The sequence below is a fragment of the Phyllobates terribilis genome, unplaced genomic scaffold (genome assembly GCF_046119375.1).
Source record: "Phyllobates terribilis strain yellow unplaced genomic scaffold, ASM4611937v1 Scaffold_404__1_contigs__length_1715579, whole genome shotgun sequence".
In the NCBI taxonomy this organism is placed as follows: Eukaryota; Metazoa; Chordata; class Amphibia; order Anura; family Dendrobatidae; genus Phyllobates; species Phyllobates terribilis.
Genome location: NW_027363164.1, coordinates 699,682 through 718,353, shown reverse-complemented (window position 1 = coordinate 718,353; position 18,672 = coordinate 699,682). Strand labels below are relative to the sequence as shown.

Here is an 18,672-nt window from a genome sequence, read left to right as displayed (position 1 = left end):
TTTTTCATGTTCAAAGTTGCAGAAGCCAGATTACAAGCTCATTTTGGTTCAACTTCAGCAACTGTGCATTGCATTGCCATGTAATGTGATGCAATGCTATCTTTCTAGCTCTCCCTTTTTACTTCCTTTTGGATAAACAGACATATTAGGCAAGCATTTTGGAGCTTTCACCTAAATAACTACAGGTGGTGAGATAAGCTGCACAATATAATTGACCTTTCAGTATATTGTTGCATACACACCATCTATTTAGCAAATGCCCTTGTTATCAACAGCAGCCTTTTAAACTCACCTGAGCTAACAGGTATGTGCGCTGGTTACTCTGCTGCGCTTAAAATTTCTTTTTTGGTTTGCTACAATGCCTTTTCTGAAACGTTGTCTCCTTCTGCTGGAACACTGACTTCTTTCATTTAATGCCTGCAGACTATAAAAGAGAACCCAACCCAAAAAGTTTGGTTGATTAGTCTGTGGCATTCTGTTAAACTGTTGCTTATGGCGGTCTCTGTGAGCTTCTCAGCGACATTCAGCCAGCCAGGTATCCTGCCTGCAGTAGATGGAATGTGGCAATGGAACGCTGGCTGCGCGTGTCATAATAGGCTCTGAGCCTTTATATACCTGTGCACAGCAGCAGCCACCTTCAGTCTGCTGCTGGACAGCCAGCAGCAGCAGCAGCAGGAGAGGTATGTAATCAGGAGCCCTCCTGCTAAGGGTAGACAGCTGCTCGTTCCACCCCACCCCCGCCTTAATTGGTTCTCCTCCCTTCCAACGGTGTTGAGGCGGGTGGGAACAGCAGGGGGTGAAGGTGCTGTGTTTAAAGAGGTGGAGTTATGCAGATCTAAAACGCGTGGATTGCAGCAGCAGCAAGCCGAAAAGTGCAGGCATGTAAGGGATCTAGAGGTTGACAACATGTCTTCTTAACGGGAGTCCAGGAGCTCATCTCCACAAATGGACTTTTCAGGATCCTTGGGTGGCTCCGTAGTTTGAAACCAATTCTGGTTATCGCTTCTCGGCCTTTTGGCTAAGATCAAGTGTAGTATCTGTTCTTATCAGTTTAATATCTGATACGTCCCCTATCTGGGGACCATATATTAAATGGATTTTTAGAACAGGGAGATGGAAAAAGAGCTTGCTCTGTCCACTCCACGCATTGACCTGGTATTGCAGTATCTCCAGGACCGGTGCACCCCTTCTTTAATGCAAAATCAGAAAGAATTGAATTCAATGTTTTTTGTTCATTTTGCTTGTTTGTCGGATTTTGGGATGGACTCTTTGGCTTTGCTTTTCTTCTCCTCATTGGATTTTTCATGTTCAAAGTTGCAGAAGCCAGATTACAAGCTCATTTTGGTTCAACTTCAGCAACTGTGCATTGCATTGCCATGTAATGTGATGCAATGCTATCTTTCTAGCTCTCCCTTTTTACTTCCTTTTGGATAAACAGACATATTAGGCAAGCATTTTGGAGCTTTCACCTAAATAACTACAGGTGGTGAGATAAGCTGCACAATATAATTGACCTTTCAGTATATTGTTGCACACACACCATCTATTTAGCAAATGCCCTTGTTATCAACAGCAGCCTTTTAAACTCACCTGAGCTAACAGGTATGTGCGCTGGTTACTCTGCTGCGCTTAAAATTTCTTTTTTGGTTTGCTACAATGCCTTTTCTGAAACGTTGTCTCCTTCTGCTGGAACACTGACTTCTTTCATTTAATACCTGCAGACTATAAAAGAGAACCCAACCCAAAAAGTTTGGTTGATTAGTCTGTGGCATTCTGTTAAACTGTTGCTTATGGCGGTCTCTGTGAGCTTCTCAGCGATATTCAGCCAGCCAGGTATCCTGCCTGCAGTAGATGGAATGTGGCAATGGAACGCTGGCTGCGCGTGTCATAATAGGCTCTGAGCCTTTATATACCTGTGCACAGCAGCAGCCACCTTCAGTCTGCTGCTGGACAGCCAGCAGCAGCAGCAGCAGGAGAGGTATGTAATCAGGAGCCCTCCTGCTAAGGGTAGACAGCTGCTCGTTCCACCCCACCCCCCGCCTTAATTGGTTCTCCTCCCTTCCAACGGTGTTGAGGCGGGTGGGAACAGCAGGGGGTGAAGGTGCTGTGTTTAAAGAGGTGGAGTTATGCAGATCTAAAACGCGTGGATTGCAGCAGCAGCAAGCCGAAAAGTGCAGGCATGTAAGGGATCTAGAGGTTGACAACATGTCTTCTTAACGGGAGTCCAGGAGCTCATCTCCACAAATGGACTTTTCAGGATCCTTGGGTGGCTCCGTAGTTTGAAACCAATTCTGGTTATCGCTTCTCGGCCTTTTGGCTAAGATCAAGTGTAGTATCTGTTCTTATCAGTTTAATATCTGATACGTCCCCTATCTGGGGACCATATATTAAATGGATTTTTAGAACAGGGAGATGGAAAAAGAGCTTGCTCTGTCCACTCCACGCATTGACCTGGTATTGCAGTATCTCCAGGACCGGTGCACCCCTTCTTTAATGCAAAATCAGAAAGAATTGAATTCAATGTTTTTTGTTCATTTTGCTTGTTTGTCGGATTTTGGGATGGACTCTTTGGCTTTGCTTTTCTTCTCCTCATTGGATTTTTCATGTTCAAAGTTGCAGAAGCCAGATTACAAGCTCATTTTGGTTCAACTTCAGCAACTGTGCATTGCATTGCCATGTAATGTGATGCAATGCTATCTTTTTAGCTCTCCCTTTTTACTTCCTTTTGGATAAACAGACATATTAGGCAAGCATTTTGGAGCTTTCACCTAAATAACTACAGGTGGTGAGATAAGCTGCACAATATAATTGACCTTTCAGTATATTGTTGCACACACACCATCTATTTAGCAAATGCCCTTGTTATCAACAGCAGCCTTTTAAACTCACCTGAGCTAACAGGTATGTGCGCTGGTTACTCTGCTGCGCTTAAAATTTCTTTTTTGGTTTGCTACAATGCCTTTTCTGAAACGTTGTCTCCTTCTGCTGGAACACTGACTTCTTTCATTTAATGCCTGCAGACTATAAAAGAGAACCCAACCCAAAAAGTTTGGTTGATTAGTCTGTGGCATTCTGTTAAACTGTTGCTTATGGCGGTCTCTGTGAGCTTCTCAGCGACATTCAGCCAGCCAGGTATCCTGCCTGCAGTAGATGGAATGTGGCAATGGAACGCTGGCTGCGCGTGTCATAATAGGCTCTGAGCCTTTATATACCTGTGCACAGCAGCAGCCACCTTCAGTCTGCTGCTGGACAGCCAGCAGCAGCAGCAGCAGGAGAGGTATGTAATCAGGAGCCCTCCTGCTAAGGGTAGACAGCTGCTCGTTCCACCCCACCCCCCGCCTTAATTGGTTCTCCTCCCTTCCAACGGTGTTGAGGCGGGTGGGAACAGCAGGGGGTGAAGGTGCTGTGTTTAAAGAGGTGGAGTTATGCAGATCTAAAACGCGTGGATTGCAGCAGCAGCAAGCCGAAAAGTGCAGGCATGTAAGGGATCTAGAGGTTGACAACATGTCTTCTTAACGGGAGTCCAGGAGCTCATCTCCACAAATGGACTTTTCAGGATCCTTGGGTGGCTCCGTAGTTTGAAACCAATTCTGGTTATCGCTTCTCGGCCTTTTGGCTAAGATCAAGTGTAGTATCTGTTCTTATCAGTTTAATATCTGATACGTCCCCTATCTGGGGACCATATATTAAATGGATTTTTAGAACAGGGAGATGGAAAAAGAGCTTGCTCTGTCCACTCCACGCATTGACCTGGTATTGCAGTATCTCCAGGACCGGTGCACCCCTTCTTTAATGCAAAATCAGAAAGAATTGAATTCAATGTTTTTTGTTCATTTTGCTTGTTTGTCGGATTTTGGGATGGACTCTTTGGCTTTGCTTTTCTTCTCCTCATTGGATTTTTCATGTTCAAAGTTGCAGAAGCCAGATTACAAGCTCATTTTGGTTCAACTTCAGCAACTGTGCATTGCATTGCCATGTAATGTGATGCAATGCTATCTTTCTAGCTCTCCCTTTTTACTTCCTTTTGGATAAACAGACATATTAGGCAAGCATTTTGGAGCTTTCACCTAAATAACTACAGGTGGTGAGATAAGCTGCACAATATAATTGACCTTTCAGTATATTGTTGCACACACACCATCTATTTAGCAAATGCCCTTGTTATCAACAGCAGCCTTTTAAACTCACCTGAGCTAACAGGTATGTGCGCTGGTTACTCTGCTGCGCTTAAAATTTCTTTTTTGGTTTGCTACAATGCCTTTTCTGAAACGTTGTCTCCTTCTGCTGGAACACTGACTTCTTTCATTTAATGCCTGCAGACTATAAAAGAGAACCCAACCCAAAAAGTTTGGTTGATTAGTCTGTGGCATTCTGTTAAACTGTTGCTTATGGCGGTCTCTGTGAGCTTCTCAGCGACATTCAGCCAGCCAGGTATCCTGCCTGCAGTAGATGGAATGTGGCAATGGAACGCTGGCTGCGCGTGTCATAATAGGCTCTGAGCCTTTATATACCTGTGCACAGCAGCAGCCACCTTCAGTCTGCTGCTGGACAGCCAGCAGCAGCAGCAGCAGGAGAGGTATGTAATCAGGAGCCCTCCTGCTAAGGGTAGACAGCTGCTCGTTCCACCCCACCCCCCGCCTTAATTGGTTCTCCTCCCTTCCAACGGTGTTGAGGCGGGTGGGAACAGCAGGGGGTGAAGGTGCTGTGTTTAAAGAGGTGGAGTTATGCAGATCTAAAACGCGTGGATTGCAGCAGCAGCAAGCCGAAAAGTGCAGGCATGTAAGGGATCTAGAGGTTGACAACATGTCTTCTTAACGGGAGTCCAGGAGCTCATCTCCACAAATGGACTTTTCAGGATCCTTGGGTGGCTCCGTAGTTTGAAACCAATTCTGGTTATCGCTTCTCGGCCTTTTGGCTAAGATCAAGTGTAGTATCTGTTCTTATCAGTTTAATATCTGATACGTCCCCTATCTGGGGACCATATATTAAATGGATTTTTAGAACAGGGAGATGGAAAAAGAGCTTGCTCTGTCCACTCCACGCATTGACCTGGTATTGCAGTATCTCCAGGACCGGTGCACCCCTTCTTTAATGCAGTTTCTAAAATCAGAAAGAATTGAATTCAATGTTTTTTGTTCATTTTGCTTGTTTGTCGGATTTTGGGATGGACTCTTTGGCTTTGCTTTTCTTCTCCTCATTGGATTTTTCATGTTCAAAGTTGCAGAAGCCAGATTACAAGCTCATTTTGGTTCAACTTCAGCAACTGTGCATTGCATTGCCATGTAATGTGATGCAATGCTATCTTTCTAGCTCTCCCTTTTTACTTCCTTTTGGATAAACAGACATATTAGGCAAGCATTTTGGAGCTTTCACCTAAATAACTACAGGTGGTGAGATAAGCTGCACAATATAATTGACCTTTCAGTATATTGTTGCACACACACCATCTATTTAGCAAATGCCCTTGTTATCAACAGCAGCCTTTTAAACTCACCTGAGCTAACAGGTATGTGCGCTGGTTACTCTGCTGCGCTTAAAATTTCTTTTTTGGTTTGCTACAATGCCTTTTCTGAAACGTTGTCTCCTTCTGCTGGAACACTGACTTCTTTCATTTAATGCCTGCAGACTATAAAAGAGAACCCAACCCAAAAAGTTTGGTTGATTAGTCTGTGGCATTCTGTTAAACTGTTGCTTATGGCGGTCTCTGTGAGCTTCTCAGCGACATTCAGCCAGCCAGGTATCCTGCCTGCAGTAGATGGAATGTGGCAATGGAACGCTGGCTGCGCGTGTCATAATAGGCTCTGAGCCTTTATATACCTGTGCACAGCAGCAGCCACCTTCAGTCTGCTGCTGGACAGCCAGCAGCAGCAGCAGCAGGAGAGGTATGTAATCAGGAACCCTCCTGCTAAGGGTAGACAGCTGCTCGTTCCACCCCACCCCCCGCCTTAATTGGTTCTCCTCCCTTCCAACGGTGTTGAGGCGGGTGGGAACAGCAGGGGGTGAAGGTGCTGTGTTTAAAGAGGTGGAGTTATGCAGATCTAAAACGCGTGGATTGCAGCAGCAGCAAGCCGAAAAGTGCAGGCATGTAAGGGATCTAGAGGTTGACAACATGTCTTCTTAACGGGAGTCCAGGAGCTCATCTCCACAAATGGACTTTTCAGGATCCTTGGGTGGCTCCGTAGTTTGAAACCAATTCTGGTTATCGCTTCTCGGCCTTTTGGCTAAGATCAAGTGTAGTATCTGTTCTTATCAGTTTAATATCTGATACGTCCCCTATCTGGGGACCATATATTAAATGGATTTTTAGAACAGGGAGATGGAAAAAGAGCTTGCTCTGTCCACTCCACGCATTGACCTGGTATTGCAGTATCTCCAGGACCGGTGCACCCCTTCTTTAATGCAGTTTCTAAAATCAGAAAGAATTGAATTCAATGTTTTTTGTTCATTTTGCTTGTTTGTCGGATTTTGGGATGGACTCTTTGGCTTTGCTTTTCTTCTCCTCATTGGATTTTTCATGTTCAAAGTTGCAGAAGCCAGATTACAAGCTCATTTTGGTTCAACTTCAGCAACTGTGCATTGCATTGCCATGTAATGTGATGCAATGCTATCTTTCTAGCTCTCCCTTTTTACTTCCTTTTGGATAAACAGACATATTAGGCAAGCATTTTGGAGCTTTCACCTAAATAACTACAGGTGGTGAGATAAGCTGCACAATATAATTGACCTTTCAGTATATTGTTGCACACACACCATCTATTTAGCAAATGCCCTTGTTATCAACAGCAGCCTTTTAAACTCACCTGAGCTAACAGGTATGTGCGCTGGTTACTCTGCTGCGCTTAAAATTTCTTTTTTGGTTTGCTACAATGCCTTTTCTGAAACGTTGTCTCCTTCTCCTGGAACACTGACTTCTTTCATTTAATGCCTGCAGACTATAAAAGAGAACCCAACCCAAAAAGTTTGGTTGATTAGTCTGTGGCATTCTGTTAAACTGTTGCTTATGGCGGTCTCTGTGAGCTTCTCAGCGACATTCAGCCAGCCAGGTATCCTGCCTGCAGTAGATGGAATGTGGCAATGGAACGCTGGCTGCGCGTGTCATAATAGGCTCTGAGCCTTTATATACCTGTGCACAGCAGCAGCCACCTTCAGTCTGCTGCTGGACAGCCAGCAGCAGCAGCAGCAGGAGAGGTATGTAATCAGGAGCCCTCCTGCTAAGGGTAGACAGCTGCTCGTTCCACCCCACCCCCCGCCTTAATTGGTTCTCCTCCCTTCCAACGGTGTTGAGGCGGGTGGGAACAGCAGGGGGTGAAGGTGCTGTGTTTAAAGAGGTGGAGTTATGCAGATCTAAAACGCGTGGATTGCAGCAGCAGCAAGCCGAAAAGTGCAGGCATGTAAGGGATCTAGAGGTTGACAACATGTCTTCTTAACGGGAGTCCAGGAGCTCATCTCCACAAATGGACTTTTCAGGATCCTTGGGTGGCTCCGTAGTTTGAAACCAATTCTGGTTATCGCTTCTCGGCCTTTTGGCTAAGATCAAGTGTAGTATCTTTCGAAAAGGCGGTTTTGGATGTTGGCCGCCCTAGTAGATTGATACATTATGCACACTGGGGTTTAGGCGCTTGTTAGTACGCCAGGTGGCTAATATAGTCATCTGGTGGAAAGCATGGCCCCCCAGGATCGACGCCATTGGGCCGGGGAAGATCGAAAGCCCGAAGTGTGAAGTGCCCCAGGAGTGGTGACCCTGGGGTGCCTCAACTCACTGGGATTGGGAACCCCACTTGAGTTTATGGCACATTTGCACTAGCACTTCAATATTTCTTTCTTCACACACACCCTTATTCCGGGCCTTCTGGCCTTAGGATGGGGAATTTTTCAATTCCCGGTCGAAGGTCCGGGCAGTATTATACTGTGAAACCTTCACTATTTATTTAATTTTTTTGTCACTGTGTGTCCACTTTTTCACGTGTGTCCACGTCCTTACTAGGATTTTGTCGGGATGCGGTTCCCTTACGGGTTCCTCTCTTGGCAGGTCTAGGGGGGGAGTGTGTGGCCATCAGGTTCCGCTCCCCCCTGAACCCCCCTGGCTCTCCTCTTTCTGGAGGAGAGCGTTGTTGGCTCCCCTCTTCCGGGAGGGGAGCACAGTCTTTGGCTCCCAGTGCCTTGCTCGGGTGAGAACTCGGGCAGGTGCTGGGGGTAAGATTGGGTCGCCTCTGGCTCCGGCTGGAGGTGGCTATTTGTCCCTGTTCCTCGCTGTGGCCTTCTGGCTCGGAGGGACGGGGAATGGTTTGGGGGACTCTTCTACTTTTGGAGAGGGTTTCAAGAAGACCAGCATCCTAGTGCACTTTTTTTGTGGCACTTGTCACTTTTTTAAGCGCACTCGGGTTTTGTACACGAATTCGGGCTTTCGAAAAAAAAAAAAATCTGTTCTTATCAGTTTAATATCTGATACGTCCCCTATCTGGGGACCATATATTAAATGGATTTTTAGAACAGGGAGATGGAAAAAGAGCTTGCTCTGTCCACTCCACGCATTGACCTGGTATTGCAGTATCTCCAGGACCGGTGCACCCCTTCTTTAATGCAGTTTCTAAAATCAGAAAGAATTGAATTCAATGTTTTTTGTTCATTTTGCTTGTTTGTCGGATTTTGGGATGGACTCTTTGGCTTTGCTTTTCTTCTCCTCATTGGATTTTTCATGTTCAAAGTTGCAGAAGCCAGATTACAAGCTCATTTTGGTTCAACTTCAGCAACTGTGCATTGCATTGCCATGTAATGTGATGCAATGCTATCTTTCTAGCTCTCCCTTTTTACTTCCTTTTGGATAAACAGACATATTAGGCAAGCATTTTGGAGCTTTCACCTAAATAACTACAGGTGGTGAGATAAGCTGCACAATATAATTGACCTTTCAGTATATTGTTGCACACACACCATCTATTTAGCAAATGCCCTTGTTATCAACAGCAGCCTTTTAAACTCACCTGAGCTAACAGGTATGTGCGCTGGTTACTCTGCTGCGCTTAAAATTTCTTTTTTGGTTTGCTACAATGCCTTTTCTGAAACGTTGTCTCCTTCTGCTGGAACACTGACTTCTTTCATTTAATGCCTGCAGACTATAAAAGAGAACCCAACCCAAAAAGTTTGGTTGATTAGTCTGTGGCATTCTGTTAAACTGTTGCTTATGGCGGTCTCTGTGAGCTTCTCAGCGACATTCAGCCAGCCAGGTATCCTGCCTGCAGTAGATGGAATGTGGCAATGGAACGCTGGCTGCGCGTGTCATAATAGGCTCTGAGCCTTTATATACCTGTGCACAGCAGCAGCCACCTTCAGTCTGCTGCTGGACAGCCAGCAGCAGCAGCAGCAGGAGAGGTATGTAATCAGGAGCCCTCCTGCTAAGGGTAGACAGCTGCTCGTTCCACCCCACCCCCCGCCTTAATTGGTTCTCCTCCCTTCCAACGGTGTTGAGGCGGGTGGGAACAGCAGGGGGTGAAGGTGCTGTGTTTAAAGAGGTGGAGTTATGCAGATCTAAAACGCGTGGATTGCAGCAGCAGCAAGCCGAAAAGTGCAGGCATGTAAGGGATCTAGAGGTTGACAACATGTCTTCTTAACGGGAGTCCAGGAGCTCATCTCCACAAATGGACTTTTCAGGATCCTTGGGTGGCTCCGTAGTTTGAAACCAATTCTGGTTATCGCTTCTCGGCCTTTTGGCTAAGATCAAGTGTAGTATCTGTTCTTATCAGTTTAATATCTGATACGTCCCCTATCTGGGGACCATATATTAAATGGATTTTTAGAACAGGGAGATGGAAAAAGAGCTTGCTCTGTCCACTCCACGCATTGACCTGGTATTGCAGTATCTCCAGGACCGGTGCACCCCTTCTTTAATGCAGTTTCTAAAATCAGAAAGAATTGAATTCAATGTTTTTTGTTCATTTTGCTTGTTTGTCGGATTTTGGGATGGACTCTTTGGCTTTGCTTTTCTTCTCCTCATTGGATTTTTCATGTTCAAAGTTGCAGAAGCCAGATTACAAGCTCATTTTGGTTCAACTTCAGCAACTGTGCATTGCATTGCCATGTAATGTGATGCAATGCTATCTTTCTAGCTCTCCCTTTTTACTTCCTTTTGGATAAACAGACATATTAGGCAAGCATTTTGGAGCTTTCACCTAAATAACTACAGGTGGTGAGATAAGCTGCACAATATAATTGACCTTTCAGTATATTGTTGCACACACACCATCTATTTAGCAAATGCCCTTGTTATCAACAGCAGCCTTTTAAACTCACCTGAGCTAACAGGTATGTGCGCTGGTTACTCTGCTGCGCTTAAAATTTCTTTTTTGGTTTGCTACAATGCCTTTTCTGAAACGTTGTCTCCTTCTGCTGGAACACTGACTTCTTTCATTTAATGCCTGCAGACTATAAAAGAGAACCCAACCCAAAAAGTTTGGTTGATTAGTCTGTGGCATTCTGTTAAACTGTTGCTTATGGCGGTCTCTGTGAGCTTCTCAGCGACATTCAGCCAGCCAGGTATCCTGCCTGCAGTAGATGGAATGTGGCAATGGAACGCTGGCTGCGCGTGTCATAATAGGCTCTGAGCCTTTATATACCTGTGCACAGCAGCAGCCACCTTCAGTCTGCTGCTGGACAGCCAGCAGCAGCAGCAGCAGGAGAGGTATGTAATCAGGAGCCCTCCTGCTAAGGGTAGACAGCTGCTCGTTCCACCCCACCCCCCGCCTTAATTGGTTCTCCTCCCTTCCAACGGTGTTGAGGCGGGTGGGAACAGCAGGGGGTGAAGGTGCTGTGTTTAAAGAGGTGGAGTTATGCAGATCTAAAACGCGTGGATTGCAGCAGCAGCAAGCCGAAAAGTGCAGGCATGTAAGGGATCTAGAGGTTGACAACATGTCTTCTTAACGGGAGTCCAGGAGCTCATCTCCACAAATGGACTTTTCAGGATCCTTGGGTGGCTCCGTAGTTTGAAACCAATTCTGGTTATCGCTTCTCGGCCTTTTGGCTAAGATCAAGTGTAGTATCTGTTCTTATCAGTTTAATATCTGATACGTCCCCTATCTGGGGACCATATATTAAATGGATTTTTAGAACAGGGAGATGGAAAAAGAGCTTGCTCTGTCCACTCCACGCATTGACCTGGTATTGCAGTATCTCCAGGACCGGTGCACCCCTTCTTTAATGCAGTTTCTAAAATCAGAAAGAATTGAATTCAATGTTTTTTGTTCATTTTGCTTGTTTGTCGGATTTTGGGATGGACTCTTTGGCTTTGCTTTTCTTCTCCTCATTGGATTTTTCATGTTCAAAGTTGCAGAAGCCAGATTACAAGCTCATTTTGGTTCAACTTCAGCAACTGTGCATTGCATTGCCATGTAATGTGATGCAATGCTATCTTTCTAGCTCTCCCTTTTTACTTCCTTTTGGATAAACAGACATATTAGGCAAGCATTTTGGAGCTTTCACCTAAATAACTACAGGTGGTGAGATAAGCTGCACAATATAATTGACCTTTCAGTATATTGTTGCACACACACCATCTATTTAGCAAATGCCCTTGTTATCAACAGCAGCCTTTTAAACTCACCTGAGCTAACAGGTATGTGCGCTGGTTACTCTGCTGCGCTTAAAATTTCTTTTTTGGTTTGCTACAATGCCTTTTCTGAAACGTTGTCTCCTTCTGCTGGAACACTGACTTCTTTCATTTAATGCCTGCAGACTATAAAAGAGAACCCAACCCAAAAAGTTTGGTTGATTAGTCTGTGGCATTCTGTTAAACTGTTGCTTATGGCGGTCTCTGTGAGCTTCTCAGCGACATTCAGCCAGCCAGGTATCCTGCCTGCAGTAGATGGAATGTGGCAATGGAACGCTGGCTGCACGTGTCATAATAGGCTCTGAGCCTTTATATACCTGTGCACAGCAGCAGCCACCTTCAGTCTGCTGCTGGACAGCCAGCAGCAGCAGCAGCAGGAGAGGTATGTAATCAGGAGCCCTCCTGCTAAGGGTAGACAGCTGCTCGTTCCACCCCACCCCCCGCCTTAATTGGTTCTCCTCCCTTCCAACGGTGTTGAGGCGGGTGGGAACAGCAGGGGGTGAAGGTGCTGTGTTTAAAGAGGTGGAGTTATGCAGATCTAAAACGCGTGGATTGCAGCAGCAGCAAGCCGAAAAGTGCAGGCATGTAAGGGATCTAGAGGTTGACAACATGTCTTCTTAACGGGAGTCCAGGAGCTCATCTCCACAAATGGACTTTTCAGGATCCTTGGGTGGCTCCGTAGTTTGAAACCAATTCTGGTTATCGCTTCTCGGCCTTTTGGCTACGATCAAGTGCTTTATTGCAGGAGATTGTGGTTGAAGGGCACTCGGGTACCCCTCTCCTTGGCCTGGCAGGATCGTCCACTTTGGTGGACTTAACCTGCTTGCTGCTATTAGGGAGAGGGCTTAGTCCCAGGGTAACGAGTTGCGATCCCCCAGCTTCCAGGTGTTTTTCGCTGCAAGAACACTGGGAGCGCAGATTGCAAGTGGCTGCAATTTGCAACCTTGTTGCGTTTTTCCATGGAGGTTGACCCTAACCTCGTGCCTCTTTATGCGAGGCTAAAAAACTCTATCCGAGTTCACTTCACGGCGGGTGGCTCGGATATGAGGAAATTAGGGTATGTAGTCCAGGACGTGCTCAGGAACCTTCTTGGCGTACAAAGGAATGAAATTCTCTCCATCCAGGATTATCCCAGAAGAGGTGACTATGACATCACATTCACCGGAGAAGGTATTTTTAGAGATGTACTAGAAAAGTTAAAAAAAGTTGAAAATAGTCCTGTTTTGAAAGGGATACAAATTGTTGAGCACGTCCTGGATGAGGTAAGACTGGTTATTGTAAAAATATTTTCGCCCTTTGTTTCTGCTCCAGAAGTAATGTCATTTCTAGCAATTTATTTTAAAAGTGTTAAATGTATTGGGAAGATATTAAACGAATATAACATATGGACATCTAAGTGGAAATTCCTTGTGAAGTGTACAAGAGATCCAAATACACCAGGTGGTATACGGCTCCCCCCTGCCCGTTTCAAAATTGGGCAAACAAATGGGGATTTCTTCTTTTCTGGGATGCCAGTATATTGCAGAAATTGTGGGCGCTATGGTCATTCAAAAGAAAACTGTCATGTATCATGTAGAAATTGTGCTAGTGAAGAACATGAGACAAAAGAATGCCCTAAGGAAAAGAAATGCAGTTTTTGCCAGACTCCAGGTCACTTTTATTTTTCTTGCCCTCACAGATTTCGGGAAGATGAGCAAAAGGGGAAGTCCAAGACGTCCGACCAAGGACCAAAAGATCAGACCACCCCTCAGGAGGAGGAACAACAACCTGGAGCCTCTGGAGACAATAAGGGCGTACCAAATAGTGAAGTGTCTCCAGAGTCTATGACAGGTAAAATACCAAATCCCAAAACCTGGCTGCAGGACCTGCGGGAGTCCAAAAGGAGGGCTGAGAAGGAGCAGAAGGGCACTACTGGTAAGGTCAAAAGGGACCGGCAAAAGGCCGACACAGAAGCCCATGCCCAGTCTGGGTCTCCTAGTGCTGAGGGCGCTGAGTGGATAAAGGTGGGTCCTAAGAAAAAGAAAAAGGGTGGTTCGGAGGAGGCAGCAGGAGGTGAACAGATGGACACTTCTCCAGAAGGGGACGTGGACGCTGGACCCTCAGGGGTTTCGGTCTCCGCTGCTACAGGTGGGGACCGGGATCTTGCTGCCTCTGAAGAGTCAGAGGCTCTGCCTTGTGCGCAACCTCCTCCTATAGGACGACCTTCTACAGGTCAAACAGGGGCGGCGGAACCCCTCGGGGACCCACCTGATGAGGAACTGCATGGCCAGCCAATGGAGACCCAGCGGGTTCTGCCAGCCAGCCCTCCGAGCTATGCCAGTGTAGCGTCGGGTTTATATAAATGTGGTAATCTTTCCTCCTCCACGGAGACTCTCGTGACGATACTATCAGATGAGGAGGGAGGCGCAAGCCCAGTGGTCTGATCAGGTTCATCGGACAGGTAAATCCGTTGCTCTTAGTTACCTAAGTAAAATTTCTACATTTTCTAATGATGGCTGAACTGAAAGGTATTTCCCTCAACGTGAGAGGCATAAAATTTAACACGAGAAGAACTGCTCTTTTTAATTTTTTTACGTGTTTTACTGCATCTGTATTTTTTCTGCAAGAATGTAATATCCCACATGAAATGTCATATCAAAAATATAAAGATGAGTGGAAGTGTGGGCCATCTGTCTGGTCCGGATCGAATGCTGCAGGATCAGCGGGTGTAGCCATACTTTTTAAAGGGAACGTTTTAATTGATTTTATTCAGGAAATTTTACCAGGTCGTATTTTATTAGTGAAAGCTTTTATTGATGGTATTAGATGGCAGTTTTTAAATTTTTATGGATCCCCAGAGAAAAATGAAAGAGCCGAAATGCTTGATCTTTTACCATTATTTATTAATAACTCTGAACCTTTTATCTTAGCAGGGGATTTTAATTGTGCTTTAAAAGGTGAAAACCGGCGCTCCAGCTCTGTAAGCAGGAACTACGATAAAACCTCAGGTATGCTACATGATATAGTCAAAGATGCTAAATTGATAGACATATATAAAGAGTGTCATAGTGACAGCCCAGAGGACGCCGGTTTCACTTGGAGCAATGCTAATTGTAGCTCTAGGATTGATTTTATTTTTGGTTCAGATAAAACAATACCTGCCAAATGTGAAGTTTTAACTAATATATTTTCAGACCATAAACTTTTATCCTTTACCATAAAAGAAAATGACAACGAAAAATGTGGTAAGAAAAGCTGGAAAATGAACGTATCCCTTTTAACCGACCCGCAGATTTTATCAGATTTTATTGAGTTTTATAGGAAATGTAGAAAAGGGAAAAAAACAAATGAGACTATGAGTGTATGGTGGGATAGAATGAAAGTAAAAATAAAAGACTTTTTTATTAAAAAGAGTATATGTAGAGCCAAAGAAAAATATGAAGAATATAGAATTTTAAATACCCGCCTACAAACATTATTTAAGCTCAGAGACAATGGGATAGATGTACAACTTGATATTTCAAACTTAAAAGAAGAGATTTCAAAATGGCTAGAACAAAAAGGAAAAGAGATAATTTTTCGTTCTAGAGTACAACATATAGAAGAAAATGAAAAGTGTTCCAGATATTTTTTTAGGAAAAATAAAAAAGAAAAAGTGATAATTGACCATATAGATGGTGAGAATAATATAAAAAATATGCTGGGTAAAGTTGAGGTTTTTTTTTCTAATCTTTTTAATGGAAAAAATATAGATAATAAATTAATGGATGATTCGCTGCAAGGACTAACAGCTGTTTTAGATCCCGCATCCCAAGAGTTTTTATCCCAAGTTTTAACGGAACAAGAAGTGTTAAAAACTATTAAAAGTTTTAAAACTGGAAAGGTCCCTGGTCCTGATGGCATCCCAATAGAATTTTATGTATGTTTTTATGATATTTTAAAAGATGATTTGTTTTATTTGTTTACTGAGGTTTTTAATAATAAGGTTTTATTAAATTCCTGGAAGAAAGGTGAAGTCTCCCTCCTATACAAAAAAGGCGATAAATCAAAATTAGAAAACTGGAGACCAATAACACTTTTAAATTGTGACTATAAAATAATGGCTAAAATTTGTGCAAATCGTCTAAAAGAAGTCATCAGCAAAGTTATTCATTCTAATCAAGTGTGTGGGGTGCCGGGGCGCAGTATATGGGACAATCTGAATTTAGTGAAAGACTGTATTGAGGATGTGAAAGACAGAAAGGGGAAAATGGCGATTTTATCTATTGATTTTGAAAAAGCATTTGACCGTGTCTCACACTTTTATCTTTTTAAAGTTTTAGAGAAAATGGGCATACCAGAAGGGTTTTTACTATCGCTTAAAGCATTTTACAAGGATTGTACAAGTAAGATTTTAGTGAATGGTTTTAAGACACAAGAGGTATTTTTACGGTCAGGGGTGAAACAGGGATGCCCTCTGTCCCTGCTACTGTTTATCTGTGCACTGGAACCAATGTTATGTGCAATACGCCAAAATAAACAGATATGCGGTGTCCCTCTGCCTGGAAGCGGTGGTTTGGAGGCCAAGGTTGTAGGCTACATGGATGACGTGGCGGTCTTGTGTACAGATGCACCATCACTTACGGCCACTCTCCATCAAGTGCAATCCTTTTGTCTAGCTTCTGGTTTTAAAATCAATTTTAATAAGTGTAACATTTTAAGTGTTGGGGGGATGATTTTACGTGATGTACCAATTAATGTCTCCGAATCCATTTCCATTTTAGGTATATCATTCACTGAAAATAATGATGGTTATAATAGTTGGGAAACTGTTACACAGAAAGTAAATACGAAAATATGTATGTGGAACATGAGGAGACTTACAATGGAGGGTAAAGTATTGGTTTTAAAGATGGTGATTTTACCTCTTTTATTGTATCTTAGCATGGTTTTCCCCCCGCCTGTTAATGTTTTAAAAAAGATAACCAAAACCTGCTTTACCTTCTTTTGGAACTCAAAAATGGAAAAGCTGAAAAGAGAAATCGTGATGAAATCAAAAGTAAAAGGTGGTAAAGATTTTCCAGATTTTAATAGGTTTCTTTTAATCCATCTGTTCGTTTACTGTTTTAATGCCCTTTTTAAGAATCACTATTGGTCCTTTTTTATGCGTTTTAATACAGGATTTTTTATGAGAAAGTTTGGATGGTATGAAGTTAATATATCTGTGCCCCATGCTTTTAATTTGTCGATGCATTATGAGATTTTAAGGAAAATAGTGTCCGATTTTAATTTAGGGACTAAGAAAATAGAGGAATTAAGAAATAGTAAGAAACTAATTAAAGAAATACGTAAAAGTGAGGAAATATGTAATGTTGACAGATATGATGATGACAAATCTATGTCTATCTGGAAAATGATTAACGTTTTTTATCTTTTTAATGAACAGAGAGATCTGGCTTGGAGTTGCATGCACCGCTGTCTTCCTTGCCGGGCATTCCAATACAGAAGAGGATTTGTGAGGTCTGCCATCTGCCCAAGAGCCGGATGCCAAGACGAGGAAACGGTGGAACATCTATTATGGACATGTAATTTTGCAAAGGATTTCTGGAGAAGACTGCTCCCCCTACTGGAAAGGGTGGCAGACCTCAAGGACTTTACATATAAAACTGTGCTATACGGACTTATGGAATGCCCCACAATGGACCAGTACACAATGGCTTGGAAGACAGTGAACTGCGCCAAGTCATCTCTCTGGAAAGCGCGCAACATTGCTATTTTTAAACAAGATGTTTTATCAGTGAATGATGTTTTAAGTTTATGTTTATGTGAAATGTATACTTATTATTTAATTGACAAAAAGAAGAATGTACATATTTCCAAAAAATGGCTTGTTGACCAATGGAACCTAATTATTTAAAATCTTTGTATTTTTTTGTTTTGTAAATTTCATTTGTCTTTTAACGTTTGGTATTTGTGTAATTATGTTTGTAAATTGTTAAAGTTTTAATAAACGGTTTTATCCCTCTGCAGGGGATAGCCAAATTAAAAAAAAAAAAAAATCTGTTCTTATCAGTTTAATATCTGATACGTCCCCTATCTGGGGACCATATATTAAATGGATTTTTAGAACAGGGAGATGGAAAAAGAGCTTGCTCTGTCCACTCCACGCATTGACCTGGTATTGCAGTATCTCCAGGACCGGTGCACCCCTTCTTTAATGCAGTTTCTAAAATCAGAAAGAATTGAATTCAATGTTTTTTGTTCATTTTGCTTGTTTGTCGGATTTTGGGATGGACTCTTTGGCTTTGCTTTTCTTCTCCTCATTGGATTTTTCATGTTCAAAGTTGCAGAAGCCAGATTACAAGCTCATTTTGGTTCAACTTCAGCAACTGTGCATTGCATTGCCATGTAATGTGATGCAATGCTATCTTTCTAGCTCTCCCTTTTTACTTCCTTTTGGATAAACAGACATATTAGGCAAGCATTTTGGAGCTTTCACCTAAATAACTACAGGTGGTGAGATAAGCTGCACAATATAATTGACCTTTCAGTATATTGTTGCACACACACCATCTATTTAGCAAATGCCCTTGTTATCAACAGCAGCCTTTTAAACTCACCTGAGCTAACAGGTATGTGCGCTGGTTACTCTGCTGCGCTTAAAATTTCTTTTTTGGTTTGCTACAATGCCTTTTCTGAAACGTTGTCTCCTTCTGCTGGAACACTGACTTCTTTCATTTAATGCCTGCAGACTATAAAAGAGAACCCAACCCAAAAAGTTTGGTTGATTAGTCTGTGGCATTCTGTTAAACTGTTGCTTATGGCGGTCTCTGTGAGCTTCTCAGCGACATTCAGCCAGCCAGGTATCCTGCCTGCAGTAGATGGAATGTGGCAATGGAACGCTGGCTGCGCGTGTCATAATAGGCTCTGAGCCTTTATATACCTGTGCACAGCAGCAGCCACCTTCAGTCTGCTGCTGGACAGCCAGCAGCAGCAGCAGCAGGAGAGGTATGTAATCAGGAGCCCTCCTGCTAAGGGTAGACAGCTGCTCGTTCCACCCCACCCCCCGCCTTAATTGGTTCTCCTCCCTTCCAACGGTGTTGAGGCGGGTGGGA

At 43.5% G+C, this 18,672-nt stretch overlaps 9 non-coding genes and 1 pseudogene across 9 annotated transcripts; all 10 read left to right on the top strand.

Annotated features, from left to right (window-relative positions):
* The first annotated feature begins 998 nt into the window (after positions 1 to 998).
* LOC141225381 (U2 spliceosomal RNA) lies at positions 999 to 1,189 on the top strand. The gene has a single exon (XR_012292655.1). It is a non-coding gene; the product is annotated as a U2 spliceosomal RNA (small nuclear RNA).
* A 1,108-nt stretch (positions 1,190 to 2,297) lies between these two features.
* LOC141225379 (U2 spliceosomal RNA) lies at positions 2,298 to 2,488 on the top strand. Its single transcript, XR_012292653.1, has one exon. It is a non-coding gene; the product is annotated as a U2 spliceosomal RNA (small nuclear RNA).
* A 1,108-nt stretch (positions 2,489 to 3,596) lies between these two features.
* On the top strand, positions 3,597 to 3,787 carry LOC141225378 (U2 spliceosomal RNA). The gene has a single exon (XR_012292652.1). It is a non-coding gene; the product is annotated as a U2 spliceosomal RNA (small nuclear RNA).
* Positions 3,788 to 4,895: 1,108 nt separating this feature from the next.
* On the top strand, positions 4,896 to 5,086 carry LOC141225377 (U2 spliceosomal RNA). Its single transcript, XR_012292651.1, has one exon. It is a non-coding gene; the product is annotated as a U2 spliceosomal RNA (small nuclear RNA).
* Positions 5,087 to 6,201: 1,115 nt separating this feature from the next.
* On the top strand, positions 6,202 to 6,392 carry LOC141225376 (U2 spliceosomal RNA). The gene has a single exon (XR_012292650.1). It is a non-coding gene; the product is annotated as a U2 spliceosomal RNA (small nuclear RNA).
* Positions 6,393 to 7,507: 1,115 nt separating this feature from the next.
* LOC141225161 (U2 spliceosomal RNA) lies at positions 7,508 to 7,599 on the top strand (annotated as a pseudogene).
* Positions 7,600 to 8,390: 791 nt separating this feature from the next.
* Positions 8,391 to 8,573, top strand: LOC141225650 (U2 spliceosomal RNA). The gene has a single exon (XR_012292916.1). It is a non-coding gene; the product is annotated as a U2 spliceosomal RNA (small nuclear RNA).
* Positions 8,574 to 9,688: 1,115 nt separating this feature from the next.
* Positions 9,689 to 9,879, top strand: LOC141225375 (U2 spliceosomal RNA). Its single transcript, XR_012292649.1, has one exon. It is a non-coding gene; the product is annotated as a U2 spliceosomal RNA (small nuclear RNA).
* A 1,115-nt stretch (positions 9,880 to 10,994) lies between these two features.
* Positions 10,995 to 11,185, top strand: LOC141225374 (U2 spliceosomal RNA). Its single transcript, XR_012292648.1, has one exon. It is a non-coding gene; the product is annotated as a U2 spliceosomal RNA (small nuclear RNA).
* Positions 11,186 to 17,575: 6,390 nt separating this feature from the next.
* Positions 17,576 to 17,769, top strand: LOC141225665 (U2 spliceosomal RNA). The gene has a single exon (XR_012292929.1). It is a non-coding gene; the product is annotated as a U2 spliceosomal RNA (small nuclear RNA).
* Positions 17,770 to 18,672: the final 903 nt, after the last annotated feature.